General features: G+C 50.1%; 1 long non-coding RNA gene across 1 annotated transcript in view; it reads left to right on the forward strand.

Annotated features, from left to right (window-relative positions):
* Nucleotides 1-209: 209 nt before the first annotated feature.
* LOC112075365 (uncharacterized) overlaps nt 210-21,154 on the forward strand; it is a 95,642-nt gene continuing 74,697 nt past the window's right edge. Inside the window, exon 1 of the long non-coding RNA XR_002894969.2 lies at nt 210-422. This is a non-coding gene — a long non-coding RNA (uncharacterized lncRNA). The remainder of the gene's footprint in view (nt 423-21,154) is intronic.

Consider the following 21,154-nt stretch of genomic DNA (forward strand, 5'->3'; position numbering starts at 1 on the left):
TACGGCCACGTGACTCCCTCTCTGTAGGAGCGATTCATTTCCAGAGAGGTGTACCTAATAAACTGGCCAGTGTACGATTGCCTATCAATACGATTGCCTATCAAATAAATTGCGTTTGTTTTAGCTTGGTTTGGTTGATTGGTCAAGAATGATTGTAGGGTTGGTTGATTGGTCGAGGCTGATTGCAGGGTTGGTTTCGGGCTGGACAGGAAACAGGAATTCGGGAACGCGCATCCCATCTAGGCGCACTCCCGGTTGATTTTCCCAGAATGGAGCAGTGAGCCAGTTACGGCGGTGAAAACCGTTCTCTTCTGAACACCGACTGAGACCACAATATTGCCTTGACACCCGGATTTGCGACACATTTAAAGCCTACCAGTTTTACGTTGGATTTCGGAGGAAAACGTTCTGGATTTGTGACAGTAAGTAACGTTATGCGTTTACTTTCTCTCTCGTTAAAGCCACCTTTATTTTCTAGCCAAATTTCTAGCGCTGCATTTGCTAAATGATCTCAGATGTACATTGCATTGATTTATTGGAGGCTGTTCAGTTACAATGCTGTACAATGTTGAATGTTACACTATTATATCGGATTACCACATCAGGCTACCATGAAATATCCTATATTTCTACAGCGGTGAGATCTTGAGACATTTGGAAACACAAATGGCACATTTTGAATGCAATAATAAACATGGATTTATCGCTAGGCCGAAAATGCACTAGGAGACTAGGCTACCAGGCTACCATGTTCATGCATTTCAACCAAGGCAGCAGATTAGAATTGAAGGCATCTGCAGCTGGCAAAGACGTTTTCAGGCTAAATTGAATATGTAGTTTCTGCCGCAGGAGGGACAAGCACAGAGAGAAAGCCTTGGATGGTTCCTGGCCTGTGAACACRATTGCCGTAGAGAATAATGCCAAATAAAGGTCTCCATTTAGTATCCTAGCCCTAATTCGGGAACATGTTCCTAGCGTTTTGTCTCCCATTAATGTAAATTGTTAATTAGACATACACAGATGATCAAGGCGTGGCGAGGCATTGACATGGGCGTGTTCTCGTTTCCGTGTTAAATGTTCGTGGATTTGACACCCTGTATTTTCCACATTCTCATCGCAGAACTGTTGGTTCATGTCGGACGCAATACCGAATAGGCCACTTTAAAAAAAATATTGTCCTCAACAAACTGTTAATCTTTACCAAATGTATATTAGGCAGGTTTAGTGGTACTGTAGTGATGTTGCCTTGCCTCAGTCTGATGACAGGCCTGTCTGATGCTCAGCATGTGCCTAAAATGTAGGTATATGGTCGGATTAAAAAAAAAATTGGATAGACAAGCATCCCCGGTAAATGATGACGTAGTCCCGGATTGACTTTATCTCGGGGTGTCACGCTGCCCTCCACACTCAGGTTTTCTAACTAGAGAATCAGGATCTAGTTTAATAATCCGCACTTTCCCCAGACTAACACATGCTAGTTGTAATGTAATTCTGGAGCCAGCCTAATCCCACAAAATGGTTGTTTTTATTGGCTGAAGGGGTTTATGTCATAAACATATGTAGGTTACATTCTACACCCTGATCTCTGCATCTGCTACATCCACCTTTCACAGTAGGGCCAGAGAGTCATGGGGGCCAGAGAGTAATGGGGGCCAGAGAGTATGGGGGCCAGAGAGCTATGGGGGCCAGAGAGTAATGAGAGGCCCAGAGAGCGATGCAAAGCTGAGGGGAGGGCCCCAGAGAGTATGGGGCCCAGAGAGTATGGGGCCCAGAGAGTATGGGGGCCAAGAGAGTAGGGGCCAGAGAGTATGGGGCCCAGAGAGAATGGGGCCACAAGAGTATGGGGCCAGAGAGTATGGGGCCCAGGAGTATGGGGCCCAGAGAGTATGGGCCCAGAGAGTATGGGGCCCAGAGAGTATGGGGGCCAAGAGAGTATGGGGCCAGAGAGTATGGGGGCCAGAGAGTATGGCCAGAGAGGGGGCCAGAGAGTATGGGGGTATGGGGCGTATGGGCCCAGAGAGTATGGGGCCAGAGAGTATGGGGGCCAGAGAGTATGGGCCCCCAGAGAGTATGGGGCCAAGAAAGAGTATGGGGCCCAGAGAGTATGGGGCCCAGAGAAGTATGGGGCCCAGAGAGTATGGGCCCAGAGAGTATGGGGCCCAGAGAGTATGGGGGCCAGAGAAAGTATGGGGCCAGAGAGTATGGGCCCAGAGAGTATGGGGCCCAGAGAGTATGCAGAGAGTATGGGGCCAGAGAGTATGGGGGCCAGAGAGTATGGGGGCGGCAGAGAGTATGGGGGCCAGAGAGTATGGCCCCCAGAGAGTATGGGGCCCAGAGAGAGTATGGGGCCAGAGAGTATGGCCCCCCAGAGAGTATGGGGCCAGAGGAGTATGGGGCCAGAGAGTATGGGCCCCAGAGAGTATGGGCCCAGAGAGTATGGCCCCCCCCAGGAGAGTATGGGCCGCCCCCAGAGAGTATGGGCCCGCAGAGAGTATGGCCCCCCAGAGAGTATGGGCCCCCCCCAGAGAGTATGGCCCCCCAGAGAGTATGGCCCCCCCAGAAAGTATGGCCCCAGAGAGTATGGCCCCCCCCAGAGAGTATGGCCCCCCCAGAGAGTATGGCCCCCCCAGAGAGTATGGGGCCAGAGAGTATGGCCCCCCAGAGAGTATGGCCCCCCAGAGAGTATGGCCCCCCCAAGAGTATGGGCCAGAGAGTATGGCCCCGCGCAGAGGAGGAGTATGGCCCCCCAGAGAGTATGGCCCCCCCAGAGAGTATGGCCCCCCAGAGCGTCCCAGAGGCACTTGTAAGGCACTTACATTTTTTGTCTTGCTCATTCACCCTCTGAATGGCACACATACACAATCCATGTCTCCAGGGTTAAAAATCATTTTTTAACATTAAAACAGCGTCCCGGAGTCGCCTCTTCACTGTTGACGTTGAGACTGGTGTTTTGCGGGTACTATTTAATGAAGCTGCCAAGTTGAGGACTTGTGAAGCGTCTGTTTCTCCAAGAATAGAATAGACTGACGATTTTGGAAGAAAGGTCTTTTGTTTCTGGCCATTTTGAGCCTGTAATCAAACCCACAAATGCCTGATGCCCCAGAATCTCAACTAGTCTAAAGAAGGACAGTTTTATTGCTTCTTTAATCAGAAACAACAGTTTTCAGCTGTGCTAACATAATTGCAAAAAGGGTTTTCCTAAAGGACTCATATTAACCTTTTAAAAATTATATAAACTTGATTAGCTAACACAGCAATGCCATTGGAACACAGGAGTGATGGTTTGCTGAGTAATGGGCCTGGGGCGCTGTACGCCTATGTAGATATTCGATAAAAATCAGCCGTTTCCGAGCTACACAATAGTCCCTTTACACATTATCAACTTGTCTACACTTGTATTTCTTGAATCTTAATTTGGATGCTATCTTTTAATGGACAAAAACATACGGTTTTCTTTCAAAACAAGGACATTTCTAAGTGTTCCCCAAATGTGAACAGTAGTGCATTTAAGCACTTCCTGTTGTTGTACTCCTGCTTTAATCTCGCTACGAGGTACACTCGCAATGGCTGCATCATTGAAATTGAAATGGGGATACCTGTTCTATTCCTTCTTTCTCCTTGGCAGCACATTGCAGTTGGAGGTAGATGAGAATGTGCTTTTTAAAAAAGATACTTTTGTGAGACGGAGGGAAAATCAATCTAACAGGCATTTGTCAATCAGTGCATGCCTTCATCCTTGGTCTGAAAACACGCTGGTCCTCTGTTGTGGGGGGAGGGGGGTGTGGAGGGGAGGGGGGGGGGGGGCAGGCAGAGGGAATCTAGAGACATCTAGGCTGTGAGTCTCTTTGCTGGGGGGGGGCGGGGCCGCTCAGAGGGATCTATAGACATCTAGCGGGTCTCTGTTTGTGGGGGGGGTCCCAAAGGAAAGGGATGCTATAGAAACATCTAGCGGGTCTCTTTGTGGGGGGGGTCAGAGGGATCTATAGGCAATCTAGCTGGTCTCTTTGTGGGGGGTCATGAGGGATCTATAGGCATTTCTAGCTGGTCTTCTGATGTGGGGGGGTCAGAGGGATCTATAGGCATTAGCTGGGTCTCCTGTTGGGGGGGTCAAGGGGATCTATAGGCAATCTGCGTGGTCTGTTTGGGTGGGGTCAGAGAAGGATCTATAGACATCTAAGCTGGTCTGTTGTGGGGGGGCAGAGGGATACTATAGACTCTAGCTGGTCTCTGTTGTGGGGGGATCAGAGGATCTTATAGGCATCTATGCTGGTCTGTTTGTGGGGGGGTCAGAAGGGATCTATAGGCCATCTAGCTGGTCTGTTGTGGGAGGGTCAGGAGGGATCTATAGCATCTAGCTGTCTGTTGTGGGGGGGTCAGAGGGATCTTATAGACATCTAGCTGGTCTCTGATGTGGGCGGGTCAGGAGGGATCTATAGACATCTAGCTGGTCCTCTGTTGTGGGGTGTCAGAGGGATCTATAACATCTAGGTGGTCTGTTGTGGGGGGTCAGAGTGGATCTATAGGCAGCTAAGTGTCTATGGTGGGGCGTCTATGGCATCTGATGCTCTGGATGTGGGGGTCAGAGGGATCTATAGGTACATCTTAGCTGGTCTCTGATTGGGGGGGTCAGAGGGATACTAAGGACATCTAGCTGGTTTTTCTCCCGGGTTTTGTTTTGGGGGCGTGTAGAGGGATCTTGACACCTGCTGCTGGGGGCAGAGGATCTATAGGCATCTAGCTGGTCCTCTGATGTGGGGGGTCATGAGGGATCTATAGACATCTAGCTGGTCCTCTGTCGTGGGGGGGTCAGAGGGTATATATATGACATCTAGCTGGTCTCTGTTTGTGAGGGGGGTCCAGGGGGATCTATAAGGCATCTCTAGTCTGAGGTCTCTGAATAGTGGGGGGTCAGAGGATCTATAGGCATCTAGCTGGTCTCGATGTGGGGGGAGGTCCAGAAGGGATCTATAGACAATTCTAGCTGGTCCTCTGATGTGGCGGGGGTCAGAGGGATCTATAGGACTTCTAGCTGGTTCTCTGATGTGGGGGGTCAGAGGGATTCTATAGGCATTCTAAGCTGGTCTCTGATGTGGGGGGGTCCAGAGGGATTCCTATAGGCATTGCTAGCTGGTCTCTGATGTGGGGGGTCAGAGGGAATCTATAGGCATCTAGCTCGGTCCTACTGATGTGGGGGGCTCAGAGGGAGATCTATATGGGCATCGTAGCTGTCTCTGATGTGGGGGGGGTAAGAGGGATCTAATAGGCATCTAGCTGGTCTCTGTTGTGGGGGGGTCAAGAGGGATCTATAGACATCTTAGCTGGTCCTGTTGTGGGGGGGGGGTCAGAGAAGGATCTACTATAGACATCTAGCTGGTCCTCTGTTGTGGGGGGTGGGGGGTCAGCAGGATCTATAGACATCTAGCTGGTCTCTGTTGTGGGGGGGTCAGAAGGGATCTAATAGACATCATAGCTGGTCTGCCGTTGTGGGTGGGGGTCCAGCCAGGGATCTCATAGGCATTAGGAGTTTGGCTGTTGTGGGGGGTCAGAGGATCTTATGACCATCTAGCTGGTCATGTTGTGGGGGGGTCAAGAGGGATTCTATAGACATCTTAGCCTGGGTCTGTTGTGGGGGGGTCAGAGGGATCATAGACAGTTAGGCTGGCTGCTGTTGTGGGGGGGGTCAGAGGGATCTATAGGCATCTAAGGCTGGTCTGTTGTGGGGGGGGTCCCCGCTCAGAGGGATCGATAGACGTCATGCTAGCTGGGGATTCTGTTGTGGGCGGGGGGTCAGAAGGGATCGTATAGACATCTAGCTGGTCTCCTGTGTGGGGGGGGTCAGAGGGATCTATAGGGGCATCTAGCTTGGTCTCTGGATGGGTGGCGGGGGTCAGGAGGGATCTATAGGGATGCTAGCTGGTCTGTTGTGGGGGGGTCAGGAGGGATGGCGATAGGGACATTAGCTGGTGTGGTGTGGGGGGAGTTAGGGATGCTATGACGACATCTAGGCATGTCTCTGTTGTTGGGGGGTTCAGAGGGATCTATTAGACACTTAGCTGGGTCCTGTTGTGGGGGGGTACAGAGGGATCCTATAGAGCATCTAGCTTGGTCTCTGTTGTGGGGGGGGTCAGAGGGAATCTAGTAGGCATCGTAGCTGGTCTGTTGTTGGGGGGGGTCAGAGGGACTATAGACATCAGCGTGGCTGTTGTGGGGGGGTCAGAAGGGATTATAGACATCTACGTCGGTCTCTGTGTGGTGGGGTCAGAGGGATCTATAGACATCTAGCTGGTCGTTGTGGGGGGGGTAGAGTGATCTATAGACATCTAGCTGGTCCTTGGGGAGTTTTACTGGCCTTTCTCCTGGACAGACACAGTCAGGGTGCCAAGTCCTGAACTTTGTGATCTATTAAACTGGTGGGAAATTGGTCTATACGGAGAGGGCCGAATCGGGACGGTCAGTGTTACGGTGGCAGTATGTTACGGAGCAAGTATTGCTTACACGGAGCACGGAATCGTTATCGGTGCAGTAGTTCGGTGCGTGATGTTCGGTGGCAGTAATGTTACGGCGTTGTTACGGAGCAGTATGTTAGGTACGGCAGTAGCACGATCGTCAGTACTATTACCGGGAGCCAGTAATGTTACGGCAGCAGTAGTTACGGAGCAGTAATGTTACAGCATGTGGTATACGACAGAGTATAGCGAGTAGTAATGTACGAGGAGGCAGTAAGTTACGGTGCAGGTATGTGTATACGGAGGCAGTATTTCGAACGGAGAGCAGTGATGATGTTAGCGGAGACAGTAGTGTGTGCTACGGAGCAGTATGTTACGGTGCAGTATGTTACGGAGCAGTATGTTTAAGAGCAAGTAAATGTTAACGGTGCAGTATGTTACGGAGCAGTATGTTACGGTGCAGTATGTTAGGAGCAGTATGTTTACGGAGCAGTATGTTAGCGTGGAGCAGTATGTTACGGAGCAGTTGGTAACGGTGCAGTATGGTACGGTGCAGTATGGTTCGGTGCAGTACGTTACCGGGCAGTACGTTACCGGTGTTAACGGTGGCAGTTTGTTACGGTGCAGTTTGGTTACGGTGCAGTACGTTACGGTGCAGTACGTTATCGGTGCAGTACGTTACGGTGAGTACGTTACGGTGCAGTACGTTATGTTACGGGTGGCAGTATGTTCGGTGCAGTATGTTACCCTGAGATTCGAGCAGTATGTTACCGAGCAGTATGTTACCGAGCAGTATGTTACGGAGCAAGTATGTTAGCGGAGCAGTATGTTACGGAGCAGTAATGTTACGGAGCAGTGATGTTACGGAGCAAGTAGTTACGGACAGTATGGTACGGGGCAGTATAGGTACGGTGGCAGTACGGTACCCGAGCAGTACGGTACCGAGCAGTACGGTACCGAGCAGTTACGTTACGGAGCAGTACGTTACCAGAGCAGTAGCGTTACGTGTTACGGTGCAGTACGTACGGTGCAGTAGTTACGGTGCAGTACGTTACGGTGCAGTAGTGTACGTTACGGTGCAGTACGTTACGGTGCAGTACGTTACGGTGCAGTATGTTACGGTGCAGTAATGTTACGGTGCAGTATGTTACCCGAGCAGTATGTTACGGAGCAAGTATGTTACGGAGCAAGTATGTTACGGAGCAGTAATGTTACGGAGGAGTATGTTACGGAGCAGTATGTTACGGAGCAGTTATGTTACGGAGCAGTATGTTAGCGGAGCAGTAGGTAACGGAGCAGTATGGTACGGAGCAGTATGTTTACGGAGCAGTATGTTACGGAGCAGTATGGTTACGGAGCAGTATGTTACGGAGCAGTAATGTTACGGAGCAGTATGTTACGGAGCAGTATGGTACGGTGCAGTACGGTACCGGAGCAGTACGTAGCGAGCATAACGTTACTCGGCAGTAACGGTACCGAGAGTAACGTTACCGAGCAGTACGTTACGTATGGGTGTGAACGGTGCAGTATGTTACGGTTGCAGTATCGTTACGGGCAGTACGTTACGGTCGCAGTACGTTACGGTGGCAGTACGTTACCGGTGCAGTAGTTACCCGAGCAGTTATGTACGGGTGGCAGTATGTTACATTTAAGTCATTTAGCAGACGCTCTTATCCAGAGCGACTTACAAATTGGAAAGTTCACATACATATTCATCTCGTGGTCCCCCGTGGGGAATGAACCCACAACTCTGGCGTTGTAAGCGCCATGCTCTATCCAACTGAGCCACACGGGACCGTAGTAGCCAGTATGTTCCGGGAGCAGTTGTACGGGAGGCAGTATGTACGGAGGCAGTATGTTACGGAGCAGTATGTTACCTCGAGCAGTAATGTTACGGATGCAGTATGTTACCGAGACAGTATGTTACTGGAGCAGTAGTAAGCGGAGCAGTATGTTACGGAGCAGTATGTTACGGAGGCAGTACGGTACCGAGCGAGGAGTACGGTACCGAGCAGTACGGTACCGGAGCAGTACGGTACCAGAGCAGTAACGTTACGAGCAGTACGTTACCGGAGCATATCGTTACCGAGAGTTACGGTGCAGTATGTTACGGTGCAGTATGTTACGGTGCAGTATGTTACGGTGCAGTATGTTACTGAGCAGTATATGTTACCGAGCAGTATGTTACGGAGCAGTATGTTACACGAGCAGTATGTACCGAGCAGTATAAAGTGTTACCGGAGCAGTATGACGAGCAGTATGTTACGGAGGCAGTATGTTACGGAGCAGTATGTTACGGAGCAGTATGTTACGGAGCAGTATGTTTTACGGAGCAGTATGTTTACGGAGCAGTATGTTACGGAGCAGTATTACGGAGCAGTATGGTACGGAGCAGTACTGGTACCGAGCAGTATGGTACCGAGCAGTAGTACCAGGACGTGGTACCGAGCAGTACGTACGAGCGTACGGTACCGAGCAGTACGGTACCGAGCAGTACGGTAACCCGAGCAGTACGTTACCGCGTACGTTACCGGCAGTACGTTACCGAGTACGGTGCGTATGTTACGGTGCAGTATGTTACGTGTGCAGTATGTTCGGTGCAGTATGTTAGAGCAGTATGTTACGACAGCATATGTTACGGAGCAGTATGTTACGAAGCAGTAATGTTACCCCGAGCAGTATGTTACCCGAGCAGTATGTTACCGAGCAGTAGTTACGGAGCAGTATGTTACGGAGCAGTATGTTACGGAGCAGTAGTTAGGAGCAATAATGTTACGGAGCAGTGTACGAGCAATGATACGGAGCAGTATGTTACGGAGCAGTATGTTACGGAGCGTATGTTACGGACAGTATGTTACGGAGCAGTATGGTACCTCGAGCAGTATGGTACCGAGCAGTATGGTACCTGAGCAGTACGGTACCGAGCAGTAACGGTACCGAGCAGTACTACGAGCAGTACGGTACCGAGCAGTACGGTACCGAGCAGTACGGTACGAGCAGTACGGTACCGAGCAGTTACGGTACCGAGTTACGGTGCAGTATGTTACGGTGCAGTACGTTACGGTGCAGTACGTTACGGTGGCGTAACGTTACGGTGCAGTACGTTACGGTGCAGTACGTTACGGTGCAGTACGTTACGGTGCAGTACGTTTACCGAGCAGTTGTTACCGAGCAGTATGTTACCGAGCAGTATGTTACCGGAGCAGTAATGTTAAGGAGGCAGTATGTTTACGGTGCAGTACGTTACGGTGCAGTACGTTTACGGTGCAGTAACGTTACGGTGCAGTACGTTACGCGTGCGTAATGTTACCGTGCAGTATGTTACATTTAAGTCATTTAGCAGACGCTCTTATCCAGAGCGACTTACAAATTGGGAAAAGTTCATACATATTCTCCTGGTCCCCCCGTGGGGAATGAACCCACAATCTGGGCGCCATGCTCTACCAACTGAGCCACACGGGACCGTAATGCAGTATGTTACGGTGCAGTATGTTACGGAGAGTATGTTACCGAGCGTAGTTACCGAGCAGTATGTTACCTTTGACCATTGAGCAGTATGTTACGGGGCAGTATGTTACCGGAGCAGTATGTTACGGAGCAGTATGTTACGGAGCAAGTATGTTACGGAGCATATGTTACGGAGCAGTATGTTACGGAGCAGTACGGTACGAGCAGTACGGAGAGCAGTACGGTACCGAGCAGTACGTACTGAGCAAGACGTTCGAGCAGTACGTTACCAGAGCAGTACGTTAACGGCCCGTGTTACGGTGCAGTAGTTACGGTGCAGTATGTTAGCGGTGCAGTATGTGTTACGCTGAGCAGTATGTTACCGAGCGTAGTTGTACCGGAGCAGTATGTACGAGCAGTAGTTTACGGAGCAGTATGTATCCGAGCAGTATGTTACGAGCAGTATGTTACGGAGCAGTATGTTACGGAGCAGTATTTACGGAGCAGTATGGTACGAGCATATGGTACCGAGCAGTATGGTACCGAGCAGTTATGGTAGGAGCAGTACGGTACCGGAGCAGTACGGTAACCGAGCAGTACGGTACCGGAGCAGTACGGTACGCGGAGCAGTACGGTACCGAGCAGTACGTTACAGCAGTACGTTACCGCACGAGCAGTACGTTACCGTGTACGGTGCAGTTATGGGTTACGGTGCAAGTACGTTACGGTGCAGTACGTTACGGTGCAGTAGTTACGGTGCAGGTACGTTACGGTGCAGTACGTTACGGTGCAGTATGTTACGTGCAGTATGTACGAGCAGTATGTTACGGTGCAGTATGTTACATTTAAGTCATTTAGCAGACGCTCTTATCCAGAGCGACTTACAAATTGGAAGTTCATACATATTCATCCTGGTCCCCCCGTGGGGAATGAACCCCAAACCCTGGCGTTGCAAAGCGCCATGCTCTAACCAACTGAGCCACACGGGACCGTATGCAGTATGTACGGTGCAGTATTTACGGGCAGTATGTTCGGAGCAGTATGTCGGTGCAGTATGTTACGGTGCAGTATGTTACGGTGCAGTATGTTACGGAGCAGTATGTTACGGTGCAGTATGTTACCGAGCAGTAATGTTCGGTGCAGTATGTTACGGAGCAGTATTTACGGGGCAGTATGTTACGAGCAGTATGTTAGGTGCAGTAATGTTACGGAGCGTAGTTACGGTGCAGTATTTATGGTGCAGTATGTTACGGTGCAGTAATGTTTACCGAGCAGTATGTTACCGAGCAGTATGTTACGGTGCAGTATGTTACGGGCAGTATGTTCGTCAGTATGTTACGGTGCAGTATGTTAGCGGTGCAGTATATGTACAGAGCAGTATGTTAGGTGGCACTATTTACGAGCAGTATGTTGCTGGCTATTCATACCGTACCCGCCTGCTCCCGCTGGCTATTCATACGTACCCGCCTGCTCCCGCTGGCTATTCATAACCGTACGCCTGCTTCCCGCTGGCTATTCATACCGTTACCCGCCTGCTCCGCTGGCTATTCATACCGTAACCCGCCTGCTCCCGCTGGCTATTTCATACCGTACCCAGCCTGCTCCCGCTGGCTTATTCATACCGTATCCGCCTGCTCCCGCTGGCTATTCATACGTACCCGCCTGCTCCCGCTGGCTTTTCATACCGTACCCGTCTGCTCCCGCTGGCTATTCATCCGTACCCGCCTGTTCCCGCTGGCTTTTCATACCGTACCCGCCTGCCTCCCGCTGGCTATTCATACCGTACCCGCGCTCCCGCTGCTATTCATACCGCTTAGCCGCCCTGCTCCGCTGGCTAATAACCGTACCCGCCTGCTCCCCGCTGGCTATTCATACCGTAACCCGGCCTGCTCCCGCTGGCTTTTCATATCCCTACTACCGCCTGCTCCGCTGGTTTTTTCATACCGTACCCGACTGCTCCCGCTGGCTTTTCATACCGTGAACCTCGCACTGCTCCCGCTGGCTATTCATCACCGTCCCGCCTGTCTCCCGCTGGCTATTCATACCTTACCCGCCTGCTCTCTGCTATTCATACCGACCCGCCTTTCCTGCTATTCATCCGTACCGCCTGTTCCCGCTGCTATTCAATACCGTACCCGCTGCTCTCTGCTATTCATACCGTACCCGAGCCTGTCTCCCAGCTGGCTATTTCATACCGTACCCGCCTGCTCCCGCTGGCTATTCATACCGTACCCGCCTGCTCCCGCTGGCTATTCATACCGTACCCGCCTGCTCCCGCTGGCTATTCATACCGTACTTGCCTGCTCCCGCTGGCTATTCATACCGTACCCGCCTGCTCCCGCTGGCTATTCATACCGTACCCGCCTGCTCCCGCTTTCTCTTGAGCTACGTTGTGTATAATATAGCCGGTCTTAATAGGAGTGGGACCATTTGCAGGCAGATATGGCTCATCAATATTTATTTCTAGTTAACGTAGTAGGCCTAAACTATAGCTTAATCAATATTACTTTTTTTCGGGTTGCACCACAACTCGCGTCAGTTGGATGCCATCCATTTCAGCCTTCTACCACTCATCTTTTGGGGAGGCCGAGGCAGTTCTCGCTGACGCTGCTTTCATCTTGGCAACCAATCCCACATGTCAGGTGGCAGTTTAGTTTTTTAGAGAGGATCCTCAAAAGTAGCTTTTCTCTCTTTTAACTCTACCTTCTCAACTCTTCTCTCTCTCCTCTTCCTTCTCAACTCTTCTCTCTCCTCTCTCTCTCCTCTCTACCTTCTCAACTCCTCTCTCTCTCTCCTCTACCTTCTCAACTCTTTGATCTCCCTCTCTCTCTCTGTCTCTGTCTCTGTCTGTCTCTGTCTCTGTCTCTGTCTCTCTCTCTTTCTCTCTCTCCTCTACCTTCTCAACTCTACATGAAAACACTGACTTGAAATTAATATGTGGTAGAATGAATGTCATGTTTCTGTGTGATTGAACTTAACTTGAGAGTAGGGCTGTAGAGAATGTCTCTCTCTCACACACACACACACACACAAGTTGTGTTTGTGACTTGTCTGTGTTGGGCTAGAGATAAGAGTGTTTGCACTTTATCTAGTGTTTGAAAACGGTACCAGTGGAATAGCCTCTCTGTGTTCATTTATGTTTTAGGATGTCATTATACTAAGCAGTCATACACACGTAGCCAGAGTGAAGGTTTTATTAAGGAATAGACAGGTCATTATAAACAGGTTTCCTGTCCCCTTCACTTGRAAAACATTAGAAGAGCAGTTAGTTTGACTTCGAGGGACACTGTAACATGTCCCAGGATACGTTCCAAATGGCCCTGTACCAGGGGTCGACAACCCTGTTCCTCGAGTGCCAAAGGTACTGCAGGATTCTGTTCCAACTAGGCACCACACCTGACAGATGGAGCTACTTGATTGGTCTTTAAACCTGACACACCTAGTTGTCCCGGCCAAGTTAACCCAAAACACCTGGTCTTCCCGGCCGGGTTAGAACCCAAAACACCTGGTCTTCCCGGCCGGGTTAGAACCCGACACGCCTGGTCTTCCCTGTCGGTTAATAAATCAAAAACAGGAAGTGCCTACTAAAGCTAACATTCCATCCCTGTGTTTCAGTGAAGCTAGCTAGCAGCAGACAGATTACAACAAACTAAATCAGCTGATGAAATCACTGGTGACCGGATGTGGAGGTCCTGGGCTGGGTTGGCGTGGTTACATGTGGTTTGCGGTTGTGAGGCCAGTTGGACGTACTGCCAAATTCTCTAAAATGATGTTTGAGGCGGCTTGTGGTAGAGAAATTAACATTCAATTCTCTGGCAACAGTTCTGGTGGACATTCCTGCAGTCAGCATGCCAATTGCACACTCCCTCAAAACTTTAGACATCTGTGGCATTGTGACAACTATACATTTCAAAGTGGCCTTTGTATTGTCCCCCAGCACAAGGTGCACCTGTGTAATGATCATGCTGTTTAATCAGCTTCTTGATATCATTTACATTTACATTTACATTCTTGATATGCCACACCTGTCAGGTGGATGGATTATCTTGGTAAAGGAGAAATACTCACTAAAGGGGATTTAAACAAAATTTGTGTTCATGTGATTTTTTGTTCATATGGAACATATTCTGAGATCTTTTGTTTCAGCTCATGAAACATGGGACCAACACTTTGTGTTTTTATAATTTTGTTCCGTGTAGATGAACAGTTGGAGGGACGACTGCTTTTCTTCCTGCTCGTCTGGGGCTCACTAGTATTTTCTCTCAGAACACCCTAAAACAGAGGGGTCAAAGGTGACGCTTCCATATGGAGGGAAATGTCACAGGAACATTCTAGCACACCGTGTCAAATGTCTGCACAGTCTGTTTTACGAGATGCCGAGGGGCTAGCTAGCTATAGACAGACTGAGACGGCTCRTCTCAAACCCATTCATACTGGCTCTGTTGTCTTTGTACTTAACAAAACCATGTTAGACAGAATGTACCGGAGCTGAGATCGTCTTCCTGTAAATGTTTGGTTGAAGCTGCTGCTAGCCAGCCGGTAACCACGTTTTGTGGTAAATACTTCTGCTGCTGCTGCTAGCCAACAGGCGGTGAGTCTAAGTTCGTCTCTGTTTTTTGAGGCTGCTAGAGAATGAGTTGGGGGCTCTGTGGTGAAGCTGGTTTAAGCTGCTACCAAACGTTTGGCTCTGTGGTAAATGCTGCATTGTATTCACCAGGAACTGGGAGAATTAGGGCGAGACTACTTTACCGTCAATAATAATAACGATAATAACAATACTAACAATACCAATAATAACAAACATTTTGCTACATTTGGTCCTAGTGGTTAGGACCCTAGTTGAAGCTGCTAGCCAATCAATGGGCTGGAGAGACGGAGCGAGAGACGGAGCGAGAGACGAACTGAATGCAGTGTATTGACTTGCGGCCCGCTTAGGAAATTACTCCTCAGTAGTTGGTATTCAAACGTACCTTATGCAGGTGAATACATTTCATTCAACCACTGAAGACCCTCCCACTTGCTGGCCAACTGCCTCTCTACTTTGTCCCCTCCCTCCCTCCCTCCGTCTCCGCTACTCTGTCCCTCCTCCCGTCTCGCTACTCTGTCCCTCCCTTCCCGTCTCGCTACTCTGTCCCCTCCCTCCCTCTCCTCCCGTCTCGCCTACTCCCTGTCTCCGTCCCGTCTCGCTACTTCTGTTCCCTCCCTCCCGTCTCGCACTCTGTCCTCCCCCCTCGCTACTCTCTGCCCTCCCTCTCCCGTCTCGCTACTCTGTCCCCCCCTCCCGTCTCGCTACTCTGTCCCTCCCGCCGTCTTCGCTACTATCTGTCCCCTCCCCCCGTCTCGCTTACTGCTGTCCCTCCCCCCCGTCTCGCTACTCTCTGTCCCCTCCCCCCGTCCTCGCTACTCTGGTCCCCTCCCCCCCGTATCGCTACTATCCTGTCCCCCTCCCCCCCGTCTCGCTACTCTCTGTCCCCTCCCCCCGTGCATCTCGCTACTACTCTGTCCCTCCCCCCGTCTCGCTACATCTTCTGTCCCCCCCCCCCCGTCTCGCTTATCTTTTCTCTCCCCCCCTCCTCGTCTGCTACTTCTGTCCCCCCCCCGTCTCGCTATCTTCTGTCCCCCATCCTTGTCTCGCTACTTTTGTCCTCTCTTGTCCCCCTCTCCTCTGCTCGCTACTTTGCCCCTGTCCCCTCCCCCTCGCCGTCTCTCGCTAACTCTCCTGCCCCCCCCCCCCGTCTCGCTCACTCTGTCCCTCCGTCTCGCTACTCCTGTCTCCCCCCCCGTCTCGCTCTCTGTCCCCCCCCCCCGTCTCGCTACTACTGTCCCCCCTCCCTCCTGGCTCGCTACTCTGTCCCCCCTCCTCCTGCTCGCTACTCTGTCTCCCACCCCTCTCGCTACTCTGCCCTCCCGTCCGTCCGCCGTCCTGCTACTCTGTCCCCCCCCCCCGTCTCGCTACTCTGTCCCCCCCCGTCTCGCTACTCTGTCCCCCTCCTGTTCGCTACTTCTGTCCCTCCCCCGTCTCGCTACTCCTGGTCCCCGCCCCCGTTCTCGCTCTACCTGTCCCCCCTCCTGTCTCGCTTACTGCTCTCCTGGTCCCCCCCCCGTCTCGCTACTCTGTCCCCCCCCCGTCCTCGCTACTTGTCTTCCGCTCCCCCCTTCGCTTCTGTCCCCTCCCCCGTCTCGCTACTCTGTCCCCCCTCCGTCTCTGTCTCGGCACTGCTGTCTCTTCCCCCCCCCGATCGTCGCTACTTTCTGTTCCCTCCGTTCCCGCTCTCCCCCCCCCCCCGTCTCGCTACTCTGGTCCCCACCTCCCTCGTCGCTACTTTCTGGTCCCCCTCCCCTTCCTGTTACTCGTCGCCCCGCACCTCTTGCTTGCCGTCCCCTTCTCGCTCTGCTCCCCCTGCCCTCGTCTCTACTCTGTCCCCCCCCCCTCCTCCTCCCGTTCTCGCTTCTCTGTTCCTGCCTCCACTCGCTACACCTGTTTCCCCTCGTCCTGCTACGTCCTGTCCCCTCCCCCCTGTCTCCCATGTGACCCGTTCCTCTCGTTGATCTGATCCCCTCACCCCGCTCGTCTCGGTCCCCCGTATCGTTCCCGTCTCGCTACTCTGTCCCTCCCCACGTCTCGCTACTCTGTCCCTTCGCTTCTGTCCCATCCCCGTCCCCGTCCCGTCTCGTTACCGTCTCGCTACTCTGTCCCCTCCCCAAGCTCGCTTACTCTGTCCCCTCCCCCCGTCTCGCTACTCTGTCCCCTCCCTCCTGGCTCGCTACTCTGTCCTTCAGGACTGACACACCTGTTGTGAGGTGTCATATCTTCCCTATTCAAGGAGACTCATGCCTACTCCCACACCTGTCTGTACAGGTGAGAGAAATCAGAGAGACCGATTTCTCTCTCTGTCCTCTTCCGTATTCCCTCTACTGGCTGTAGTGTACTAACCAGGGCTTTAACCAGGGCTTTAAACAAGGCTTAAAACAGGGCTTTAAACAGGCTTTAACCAGGGCTTTAAACGGGGCTTTAAACAGGGCTTAACCAGGGCTTTAACCAGGGCTTTAACCAGGGCTTTATACAGGGCTTTAACCAGGGCTTTAAACAGGGCTTTAAACAGGGCTTTAACCAGGGCTTTAACCAGGGCTTTAACCAGGCTTTAACCAGGGCTTTAACCAGGGCGTTAACCAGGGCGTTAACCAGGGCTTTAAACAGGGCTTTAAACAGGGCTTTAAACAGGGCTAAGTCCACCAGTGTCAGTTGCACCAATAAGAACACTGCACAGTCCTCCAGAATGACTGAGTGATACTAAAGACCAGTACACTTACACAAAAACCCCAAATGGTCTCTGGTCTAAAGTAGTTCACTATGCAGGGAATAGGGTGCTACGGCCCATAGGCTCTGGTCTAAAGTAGTGTACTTGTGAGGAATAGGGCTCTGGTCTAAAGTAGTGCACTATATAGGGAATAGGGTGCTACGGCCCATAGGGCTCTCTGGTCTAAAGTAGTGCACTATATAGGGAATAGGGTGCTACGGCCCATAGGGCTCTGGTCTAAAGATGTGCACTATGTAGGGAATAGAGGGTACCATTTTGGGACACAGACCCTTCCCCCTCACCCTTCCCCTCTCACCTCTTCTCCCTCACCTGTCCCTCACCTGCTGCCCTCACCCTCACTCACCAGAGCAGAGCATCAACAAGAAGATTACGTTTTGCTTTTCATAAAAAGTTACAAAATCAGTGCTTTTATATCTTTGTCCTAAAACAACTTGCTTCATTGGAAATAGACAGCATGAATAAGTCTCTGGTACACTCCAGTCCTGCCTGTCCAATAGAGACACTTGAAGGTTTTATGATGGTGACACCTGCGTGTGTGTTTGTGTGCTGCTCTGTGTGTGTGTTTTCTCTGTTAAATGGTCAGCGACAGGGTGTGTTGACCTAGCATGATGTCACCGTTCAGGATAAGAGACGTGTGCTCTAGTACCCACAACACACCCTGGCTCATGACATTTAGAGCCGCGAGAACCGTAACACATCACACCAACAACACACTACACAAACACACCAACGATTGAATAATCACAAATCAGACCAACAACACCATCATCAAAAAAACAAAACACACACACAGGAAGTACCAGTGACGCGCTCAATATGGAAGTGCTTGCATGAAGTGGTTGCTAAGCTACAGGACTGTTTTGATAGCAGACTGGAACATGTTACAGAATTCATCCCATAACATTTGAGGAGTTCATTAATAAAGTGCATTGACGATGTTGTCTGCAACGTGACCGTACGTACATACCCCAACCAGAAGCCATGGATTACAGGCAACATCCGCACTGAGCTAACGGCTGGAGCTGCCATTTTTCAAGGAGCGGGATACTAATCCGGATGCTTATAAGAAATKTAAGACTGCTAAGACTTTTGACGAGCCATCAAAGACTCAAAACATACATCCAGGACTAGATTGAATCCTACTAGGCTCTGATGCTCTTTAGATGTAGCAGGACTTGTAAACTATCACAGATTACAAAGGGAAACCCAGCCGCGAGCTGCACAGTGACACAAGCCTACCAGATAAGCTAAATACATTCTATGCTCGCTTCGAGGGAAGCAATATTGCCTGTAATCGAACCCACAAAAATGCTGATGCTAAAGAAGGACAGTTTTATTGCTTCTTTAATAAGGACAACAGTTTACAGCTGTGCTAACATAATTGCAAAAGGGTTTTCTAATGATCAATTAGCCTTTAAAAATGCTAAATTTGGATTAGCTAACACAACGTGCCATTGGAACACAGGAGTGATGCTGATAATGGGCCTCTGTACGCCAATGTAGATATTCCATTAAAAATCAGCTACAATAGTCATTTACAACATAAAGAATGTCTACACTGTATTTCTGATCAATTTTATGTTATTTTAATGGACAGAATATTTGCTTTTTTCACAAACAAGGACATTTTTAAGTGACCCCAAACGTGTGCGTGTGCGTGTGTGTGTCTCGGTCTCTTTATATAAATACATGTTGGCCAAGCTCTGTCAGGTCAGATCTGTCATCAGTCTGTGGGTCTGAACGGACCATTTAGTATTAGCCTTTTAGTAGTAGAGTTTGTCTGTGTCCCAAATTGCACCCTATATCCTACATAGCGCACTACTTTTAGGTGTCCCTAATTGGCGCTGGTCAAAAGTAACGCACTATGTAGGGAATAGGGTGTTATTTTTTCACAGACACGGTGTAGGGTAAAGTCATCTAGTGTAATTCCCCCGTCTCCTTGACCCAGTTTAATCAGGACAATGCTCTTGCTCTCTAATGATGGGCGGGTTAGTGAGCTGACATTTGTGGCGTGATGGAGGTCAGTTTTTCAGGGCTCTGGTGCAGTGCTCCTCCTTGCACAGAGGCGGAGGTAGCGGTCCTTGCTGCTGGGTTTGTTGCCTCTACGGCCCCTGACACGTTCCTGAATGTACTGGCCTGTTCTTGGTAGGCGCCATGCCTCTGGAAACTAGTGACAGACACAGCAACCCTTCTTGCTACAGCGCATTATGTGATCTGGATGAGCTGCAGCTATCTGAGCCATCTTGTGTGGGGTTGTAGACTCGTCTCACGCGTACACTAGAGTGGAAAGCGACGCAGCATTCAACGAAAGTGACCAAAACATCAGCCAGGCGCAGATGAAGTGGTCTGTGGTCACACTGCAGAACACTCCTTTTGGGGGTTTTTGCTTAATTGCCTATAATTTCCACTCGTTTTATTACATTTGCACAACATAGCTGTGAATCTATTGTCAATCATGTTGCTTCTAAGTGGACCGTTTGATTTACAGAAGTGTGATTGCTGTGATTACATTGTTTGTTTAAGTGTTCTCTTTATTTTTTTTGAGCAGTGTGTGTGGTATATATATATAGTCAATGTCATTGTTTTTAAAAAAAAAAATGAAAGTGAGCCTTTTTTTCAAAATGTAGTTCTGGTTTGTGTACTTTTCACCTAAACATTTGCGATCTATTTAATTACATACCACGCTGCGAATAATGAGTACTAACTTCATGTGAACTCTAAGGGGAAACCTTGCCTGCTCACGATTGGCCTTATATTGGAGCTAGATGTCCGTTTATTTGGCTGGGAAAGTCTGATATTATCGCAGTCAAGTTAGGTCCTGGCTTCAACTTTATACATAGGAAGTGGGGACCTGACCACGTTTCTGTAGAAGAAACAAACTCAGCAAAAGATAAATTCTCTCCTGTCAATGCGTTGTTTCAGCAAAACTTAAACGTGTAAATATTGTGATGAACTAACAAGATTCCAAAGAAACTGAGACATAATGAACAGTTCCCGACATGTAATAACAGAATGGAATAAGTCGTCCCTGACATAAGGGGGGGGGAGTCAAAATAAGAAAGAACAAGTCAGTATTGGTGTGGCACAAGTGGCATTTAATACTCCTCGATGAACTGGCACCAGAACTGCACCAGTTATTGCTGTGAGATGTTACCCCCCCCATCTTACACCAGGCACCTGCAATTCCGGACATTTCCTGGGGGGGAATGGCCTTACGCCCTCACCCCTTACCAAAGTTCAGACCGTGCTCTATGGGATTTGAGATCCGGCTCTTCGCTGGCACGGCAGAACACTGACATTCCTGTTTCAGGAAATACACACAAGAACGAGCAAGTATGGGCTCTGGTGGCATTGTCATGCATGGAGGGTATGTCAGGATGAGCTCTGCGGAAGGTACCAATAGGGAGAGGAAGTCGTTTCCCTGTAAGCACAAGCGTTGAGATTGCCTCAATGAAACACTCAGTCCGATATCTTTGACCACTCACCAGACCATGAGGACCTCCACTCCCAAATCGATCCCGGTCCAGAAGTACAGGCTGGTGTAACGCTCATTTCTTCGACGATAATCGTGAATCAGGCCATCACCCTGGTGAGACAAAACCGGCGATCGTCAGTGAAGATCGCACTTTTGCCATCCTGTCAGTCCAGCGACGGTGGATTGTGTCCATAGGCACGTTGTTGAGTGATGTCCTGGTGAGGACTTGCCTTACAACAGCTATCAAGCCCTAGTCAGCCTTGCTCGGCCTATGTGCGGACAGTCTGAGCCTGAGGAGGGATTGTATGTTTTCTGTGTGACTCGGGCAGTTTGTTGTTGCATCCTTTATCTGTCCAACAGGTGTGATGTTCCGATCTACCGATCTGTGAGGTGTTTGTTCACTTGGTTCTGCCATGATGGAGGACGATCTGCTGTCGTCTGTCTTCCTGTATGCGATGTCTTCAGTG

The sequence above is a fragment of the Salvelinus sp. IW2-2015 genome, unplaced genomic scaffold (genome assembly GCF_002910315.2).
Source record: "Salvelinus sp. IW2-2015 unplaced genomic scaffold, ASM291031v2 Un_scaffold3108, whole genome shotgun sequence".
In the NCBI taxonomy this organism is placed as follows: domain Eukaryota; kingdom Metazoa; phylum Chordata; class Actinopteri; order Salmoniformes; family Salmonidae; genus Salvelinus; species Salvelinus sp. IW2-2015.